General features: G+C 43.1%; 1 non-coding gene across 1 annotated transcript; it reads right to left on the bottom strand.

Moving 5' to 3' along the window:
• Window positions 1-7805: 7805 nt before the first annotated feature.
• trnav-gac (transfer RNA valine (anticodon GAC)) lies at window positions 7806-7878 on the bottom strand. The gene has a single exon. It is a non-coding gene; the product is annotated as a tRNA-Val (tRNA).
• Between the last annotated feature and the right edge of the window lie 726 nt (window positions 7879-8604).

The raw sequence follows: 8604 nt of genomic DNA, 5'->3' as shown, positions 1-8604 counted from the left end.
AAACAAGTCTCTGCAGACTGCTCGGCACTGCACCAATCAATACTGGTTAAAACTCTGCTGATGAATCCGGGGATGCTAGAGGGATTTATGAAGGAATTAAGAAAGCAATGGACCCAGTAGTAACCAAATCAGCACCTTTTGAAGACAAAGACATGGGTGATCATCACTGAACCTAACAAGCAGATGGAAAGGTGAGTGGAGCATTACCTTGAACTCTACATAACGGAGAACATTGTCACTGAAGTAGCTCTCAGTGCCATTCAAGACTTCCCTGTCATGGAGGAACTGGACAGTGAGCCCTGCATAGTCCAGCTCAACAAGGGCTCAAAACATGCGTGATGCAAACATTGTCACCTTGGACAAAATTAAGGGGGATCGCAGTGACTGCAGCAATTATCGGAGCCAGCTACTCAGTTTCACTCACCTGCTCGATCCCTTTCCTCCTGCAAGTTCCTTTGCTTCAAGTATCCATCCAATTTCCTTTTCAAATCATTGATTGTCTCTGCTTCCATCACACTCGTGGGTCAGGACATTACCACTCACAGCATAAAAAAATTCCACCTCACCCAAGGATGGGAAATACTTATATCTTCTATATTTAGCTTATTCTCTATCTCTACGAGAATAGAATGGCAGTCAACATGAAAGGGAACCCAAAAATCTTCAAGCAGTATATAAATAATAAGCAGGTAGTAAGCGGTGAAGTGGGCCCCATTAGGGACAAAGAGGGTAATATATACTTAGAGCTGCAGGGCAATGTTAATCTAGTTAATCTAGTTAAACCTTGTATCAATGATCACTAAGGAAGTGGAATTTGACAAAATATCAGTAGAAGTGGAGAGTGTAGAGGCAATGGAGAGGGGACAAATTGAGAGAGGGAGGTACTGAATAGGCTGGTTATGCTTCAGGAAGATACATTACCTGGTCCGGATGGCTTTCATCCCAGATTGCGAAAGGAAATGTGGATGCAGATAACAGAAAGGCTTGCTATAATCTTCCAATCTTCCCTGGATACGGGGGAGGTGTCAGAGGATTAAACAGTGGCAAATGTGACACCCTTATTCAAGAAAGGGTGCAAGGACAGTCCAGCTAACTACAGGCCAGTTAGATTAACAGCAGTGGTGGGTAAGGTTTAAGAAAGAACAATCAGGGAAAAAATGAACAGTCACTTGGAGAGGTTTGAGTTAATTGAGGAGAGTGAGCATGGATTTATACATGGGAGTTCATGCTTGACTAATCTAACTGCATGTTTTGATGAACTAACAGAGAAGGTTTATGAAGGGAATGCAGTGGATGTTGTTTATGTGGATTTTAAGAAACGACACATAAAAGGGTGATTGAGGTTCATGGAATAGGCGGTTCAGTGTCCAATTGGATAGAAAATTGGCTTAAGGAGAGAAAACAGCAAGTCGTAATAAATGGTTCATTCTCAGACTGGAAGGTTGTCGACAGTGCTGTTCCCCAAGGGTCACTGCTGGAACCACTGCTTTTTATTTGCTACATATAAATGACTTGGATCTTGGAATATAGAGTAGAATCTCAAAATATGCCGATAACACCAAACTTGGAGAAGTGGCAAACAGTGAGGATGAAATGACCCACCTGCAACAAGACAGTGATAGGCTAGCAGAATGGGCAGACAGGTGCAGATGGATTTTAATAGTGACTAGTGTGAGGTGATGCATTTTAGCAGAAGGAATAGGGAGAGGCAATATATACTTAATGGCACAGTTCTGAAGAGTGTGCAGGAATAGAGGGACCTGTTCACTGTCACGTGAACAATTACTTCTTGTTGTGTGCTCTCAGATTTGCAACCTTCACTGCACTGGAGTGAGGTGACATCTACTGGCAGGAATCAAGAACTGCAATCAAGCAGCATAAACTCCATCGTCTGTCAGGGTGAAAGAAACATTGCAATGTGAGGAAATAGTGAATGGGTTTGATTGGGTTGATGGAGACATGATTCCACTTGTGGTGGAGTCCAAAGCAAAGGCCAGAATTATAAAATTGTCATTATTAAAAGATATGAGGAATTCATGATAAATGTATTTAGGTAGTGTGTGGGTGGAATCTGGATAGAATAGAAAGTGAGATTGGGTGGACAGAAGCAGTGTGAAAGGATGGCTCAAACAAAAGGTAAACGCCCTGAAAGGCGAACTCTGTTTCTCTCTCCACAGATGCTGCCAGAGTTTCTGAACATTTCCAACGCTTTCTGTTTTTATTTCAGAATTTGCAGGATGTTGCTTTGCTCTGAAAAAAAATGGATGATCGGCTTTGGCTGCCAGTGAAATTCCACAGGAGCTAAAAGGAAGTTCTGATATCAGTGGCATGTTGATCTAGGGGTATGATTCTTGCTTATAGTGAGTGATTAATTAATGTGTGAGAGATCCTGAGTTCAAATCCTAGACAAGCCCTTCTTCTTTGGCATTTTTAATTTAAGGTCATTGTTTGGTTTCAGCCTTGCAGAAGGCGGAATTGATTTCCATATGGAGCCTGCTTGAGGACCAGAGAGCTGGATTCAAAGAGCTTGATTAACTAAATGTACAGATAGCCAAGTGGGAATATAAAGTTGTTGCAGTAATTGTGACCTGACTCCAAAAACAACAGGACTGGGTTCTGGACTGGAATGGAATGGAATTCTTCAGTGTTTCTGTTGTTTGGCTTGCATTGACTCATCGATTTTCTTGTTTTTCACTTTGTCGATGCCTTTGAATAATTGTGGATCCTTCTTCAGATTGTCATCTTTCACCAGGTAGTTCTGACCTCTGATGCTGATGATCGTAATGAGCTTCAACTCACTGATAGTTTTGGAACTGAACAGATTTCCTTTGCTTGAGTCTACAACATGGAACTCAGTCTGACATGTGGACCCATGGGAGGATTTGAATGCCACCCCTGCGTTGGAGAACACAGTTGCATCCATCCAATAAGAGAGCGAGTAGAAGTGACAGTTCTGTCAGTCAAACAAAAACTGTTAATTTCAGGGTGGTGAGTTTGAGCGCCATTTTGTTTTTCCCTTTTTTAAGGCTTCATTAGCAGAGAGTACAAGGAGTGTTTGAAATGAAATTCAGCAAAAGTATGAGAAAGTCTCAGTTTGATTCGGGACTCATCTCTCTGCAGCATCTCGCTGTGAAAGATTGAACTTCATCTCATTTCATTCCCAGCTCGGTGTCAGTGCGGCTCAGTGGGACTTCTGGCTGTCTCCTGCTTCACAATCCATCAGTGCTGAGAAAGCAATGGGGAATATTATTCACGGCTCTGTAACCTGAGGACACCGATTTAAGGTGAATGGCAAAAGAACCAAAGGCAACATGAGGAAAAACTTCTTTTGCACAGCGAGTGGTTAAGATCTGATGTGCACTGCTTGAGAGTGTGATGGAGGCTGATTCAACCATAGCTTTCAAAATGGTATAAGATAATTATCTGAAGTGGAAAAATTGCATGTTTTCATGGAATACATGAGTCTGTGGCATGAGCTGAGTTGCTCGTGCATAGAAGCAGCACAAGCACAATGAGCTGAATGGCTTCCATTTGTTCTGTAACTATTCTATGATCTATGATTCTTTTCAGAGTGAAATCAACACTCACATACTAGAAACTGACAGGTGCACTGTAAACTTCGCATTACCAGACAAGAAATTGACAGATACTGTGTGAAACCCACAGTCATGTAGCAGCAGTTGGCAGGTAACGTGTAAAAATCTTTCTTTCATATCCCAACTGCAAGGTACAAAGGAAATTATGTACAAACCCAGGCTCACACTTCAAAGACTGAGAGATACAAAGCAAAACACATACTCACCTACAAGTACAGAGACGAAGACACACTCAGAGGAGGTGCAGATTAAAGACACATGCATGTAACAGAAACTGATAGGGATAGAATCAAACCCTTTCTCACTTCTCAGATACTGATAGATATAGACAAAAGCTGATGCTCACATACAAGTTGTTGAAAGATGTGTGGTGAAACTCACAGAGCAATAGAAGAAACAAACAGGTACTGAATAATACCCACAGTCACAGACCAAAAACTGAAATATACTGAGTTCAACACCACTTTCTCACACCAGAAACTCATGGCTACAAAGTGAAGCTGACTCTATCCTCCCAGGCATTGACAGGTGCAAAAGAAAACACTCACGACGATTCCAGGTCATGAAATGTACGTAATAAAACCTTTCAGCTGAAAGAATAGCATTAATGACAGGTGTGATACCCAGAATGCTCAGCGGCCTAGAATCCTCCCGATCTGTGACAGGAGCGGGGCGCGCAGGCGCAGTAGAGAGCTCTGTCAGCAGCTGGAGCTGCGGGTTCGGAGTTGGAGCGGGATATTCACGAAGTGCGAGAAGACTTTGCGGACTCACACAGCTGGAGCAGGGCCTCAGGGCCACAATAAGATGGAACAATCCCATCTGTTTCCCTGCGGATGGCGGCGGTGAAGCTTTTCCCGGTGAGGCTTCCCGAAACGGCGTCGATAAATGGATAAGAATTGGGGACTGGGCAGGGAGCGTCTCTAAATGAATAAAATTTGGGGACTGGTCAGGGAGCGTCTGTAAATGGATAAGAATTGGGAGACTGGGCAGGGAACGTCTGCAAATGGATCAGAATTGGGGGACTGGGCAGGGAGCGTCTCTAAATGAATAAGATTTGGGTACTGGTCAGGAAGCGTCTGTAAATGGATAAGAATTGGGGACTGGGCAGGGAGTGTTTATAATTGAATAAGAGTTGGAGACTGGGCAGGGAGCGTTTCTAAATGAATAAGATTTGTGGACTGGGCAGGGAGCGTCGATCAATGCTTAAGAATTGGGGACTGGTTCGGGTGCGTTTTTTTATTCGTTCGTGGGATGTGGGCGTCGCATGCTTGATCTCAGCTCGAGTAATGTGTCCAGTTCTGGGCACCAGGCTTTAGAAAGGACATCAAATCTTCTGAGACAGTTCAGAGGAGATTTACTAGAATGATACCAGAGTTGAGGGGTGTCAGTTCTCTGGACAGGCTGGTGAAGCTGGGATTGTTCTCCTCAGAGTAGAGAAGGTTAAGGGAAGATTTAATAGAGGTGTTCAGAATCATGAAGGATTTTCATAGGGTAGAGAGGGAGAAACTGTTTCCACTGTCCTGGGGGTCAGTAACCAGAGGACACAGATTTAAAATAATTGGCCAAAAATGTCAAGGGGAGGTGAGGAGAGATATTTTTACCCAGTAACTGATTCGTATTTGGAATGAATTGTCTGACAGGGTGCTGGAAACAGATTCAATTATAACTTTCATAAAGGAATTGGACAAATATTTCAAAGTGAAATTCTCCAGGATTATGGGGAAATAGGCAGGGGGTTGGACTAATTGCATCTTTTTGTCAGAGAGTCAGCAGAGGCACAATGGGGCCGAATGGCCTCCTTCTGTGCTGCATGATTCTATGAACATAAGAACGAGGAGCCGGAGTCGGCAACTCAGCCACTCGAGCCTGCTCTGCCATTCAACACAATCATGGCTGATCTCATCACGGCAGTTCTTGTTTCTTGCCAGTAGATGGCACCTCACTCCAATGCAGTGAAGTTTACAAATCTGAGAGAGACACAACAGGAAATAATTGTTCACATTATAGTGAATGTGTGGGATTTAGAAATACTCGGAGTGGAGACGAGTTATTACTTGTCTGCTCGATCCCCATAGCCCTGTAAAATTATTTCCTTCAAGTGCCCATTCAAATTCCTTTTGTAATCCTCGATTGTCTCCATTTCCACCGCTCTCGTGGGCAGCAAGATACAGATCATCACCAATCAGTGTAAGAAAGTTCTTGCGCACATTCCCCCTGTACCTCCTGTCCAAAACCTTCAATCTGTGTCCCCTAGTCCTTGTACCAATAGTTAACGGGAACAATGTTTCCTTGCCAACTTATTTAAAACTGTCATAGCCGAAAACACATCTATCAAAACTCCCCTCACTCTCCTTTGATACAGGCAGAACAACCCTAGCTTTTCCAACCCAACCTTGTAACTAAAATCCTCCATCCCTGGATCCATTCTGGTGAATTTCCTCTGCATCCTCTCAAGGACGCTCACATTCTTTCTTAAGTGTGGTAAGCAAAACTGGAAGCAACACCCCAACTGGGGCCTAACCAGAGCTTGATAATGGTTCAGCATAACTTCCCTGCTTTGTACTCAATGCCTCTATTTATAAAGCCCAAGATCCCATATGCTTTGCGAACCACTCTCGCAATATGTCTTGCCACCTTCAAAGATTGATGCACATGAACCCCAAGTCCCTCTATTCCAACACACACTTTAGAACTGTGCCATTAAGTAAATATTGCCTCTTCCTATTCCTTATGCCAAAATACATCACCTCACACTTGTCACTATTAAATTCCATCTGCCACCTGTCTGCCCATTCTGATAGCCTATCACTGTCCTGTTGCAGGCAGTTCATATCATCCTCACTGTTTGCCGCTCCTCCAAGTTTGGTGTCATCGGCATATTTTGAGATTCTACTCTATATTCCAAGATCCAAGTCACTTACCTTTAGCAAAAAAAAACAGTGGTTCGAGCACTGACCCTTGGGGAACACCACTGTCGACTATCCTCCAGTCTGACAAAGAACCATTTAAAAAGACTCGTTGTTTTCTGTCCTTAAACCAATTTTCTATCCAATTGGACACTGACCCTCCTATACCACGAACCTCAATTTTGTTAACCGCCCTTTTATGTGGTACCTTGTCAAACGCTTCCTTAAAATCCATATAAACAACATCCACTGCATTCCCTTCATCAAGCTGCTCTGTTAGTTCATCAAAAAATGCATTTAGATTAGTCAAGCATGAACTCCCATTTATAAATCCATGCTCACTCTCCTGAATGAACTCGAACCTCTCCAAGTGACTGTTGATTTTTTACCCTGATTATTCTTTCTAAAACCTTACCCACCACTGCTGTTAATCTAACTAGCCTGTAGTTACCCGGACTGTCCTTACACCCTTTCTTGAATAAGGGTGTCGCATTTGCCACTGTTTAATCCTCTGGCACCTCCCCCGTATCCAGGGAAGATTGGAAGATTATAGCAAGTCCTTCCGTTATCTGCATCCGCATTTCCTTTCGCAACCTGGGATGTGAGCCATCCTGACCAGGTGATTTATCTTCCCTAAGCACAGCCAGCCTTTTTAGTACCTCCCTCTCTCAATTTGTACTTTCTCCATTGCCTCTACTCTCTTCACTTCGAATGATATTTTGTCAAATTCCACTTCCTTAGTGATCACTGATACAAAGTACTCATTAAGTAGATTAACATTGCCCTGCACCTGTAAGTTTATATTATCCTTTTTGTCCCTAATAGGCCCGACTCAACCTCTTACTACCCACTTATCATTTACATGCTGCTCGAAGATTTTTGGGTTTCCTTTCATGTTGACTGCCAGTCTATTCTCATAGAAATAGAGAATAAGCAAATATCGAAGATGTAAGTATTTCCCATCCTTGATGAGGTGGAATTTTTTATGTTGTGGGTGGCAATGTCTTGGCCCACGAGTGTGGTGGAAGCAGAGACAATCAATGATTTGAAAAGGAAATTGGATGGATACTCGAAGGAAAGAAACTTGCATGAGGAAAGGGATCGAGCTGGTGAGTGGAACTGACTAGATTGCTCCGGGGAGAGCCAGCATAGACGTGATAGGCCAAATGACCACCTTCTGTGCTGTAAAATGCTCTGTGTTGTTTCTCAAATTCAATCCACTGGTGCTTGGTAAATAATTTCAAAGTAAATTGTGCAACCGGAAAATCAGAACCAAGGCAAGGGACGCAAAAGGAAGCAAAATTGCTGAAACCCGGGATTGAACCAGCGACCTTTCGATCGTCAGTTTAACGCTCTCCCAACTGAGCTATTTCAGCCCTACAGTAACAACGGCTTGGTGTCCTTGTTTTGGAAGAAAATACATACATTCAAGTTTTCCAAAAAATTAAAGAACACAACATGTGAGTAATATTCCCCATTGCTTTCTCAGTACTGATGGATTGTGAAGCGGGAGACAGCCAGAAGTGGCACTGAGCCGCACAGACCCCGAGCTGAGAATGAAATGAGATCAAATTCAATCTTTCACAGTGAGATGCTGCAGAGAGGTAAGAGTCCTGAATCAAAGCGAGACTTGCTCATTTCAAACACTCCCTGTACTCTCTGCTCATGAAGCCTTAAAAAAGGGAAAAAGAAAATGGCACTCAAACTCACAAAAATAAAAGCAAAATACTGCGGATGCTGGAAATCTGAAACAAAAACAAGAAATGCTGGAATCACTCAGCAGGTCTGGCAGCATCTGTGGAAAGAGAAGCAGAGTTAACGTTTCGGGTCAGTGACCCTTCTTCGGAACTGACAAATATGAGAAAAGTCACTGATTATAAGCAAGTGAGGTGGGGGTGGGGCAAGAGATAACAAAGGAGAAGGTGCAGTTAGGACCAGGCCACATAGCTGACCAAAAGGTCACGGAGCAAAGGCAAACAATATGTTAATGGTGTGTTGAAAGACAAAGCATTAGTACAGATTAGGTGTGAATACACTGAATGTTGGACAGCAGCAAGTGCAAACCTGAAAAAAAAACCTGAAAAAAAACAGTGGGTGAGCAA

This window comes from Heterodontus francisci, chromosome 28 (assembly GCF_036365525.1).
Source record: "Heterodontus francisci isolate sHetFra1 chromosome 28, sHetFra1.hap1, whole genome shotgun sequence".
NCBI lineage: Eukaryota > Metazoa > Chordata > Chondrichthyes > Heterodontiformes > Heterodontidae > Heterodontus > Heterodontus francisci.
Note: the sequence above shows the minus strand (reverse complement) of the source record. Positions and strands in the feature narration are given on the sequence as shown.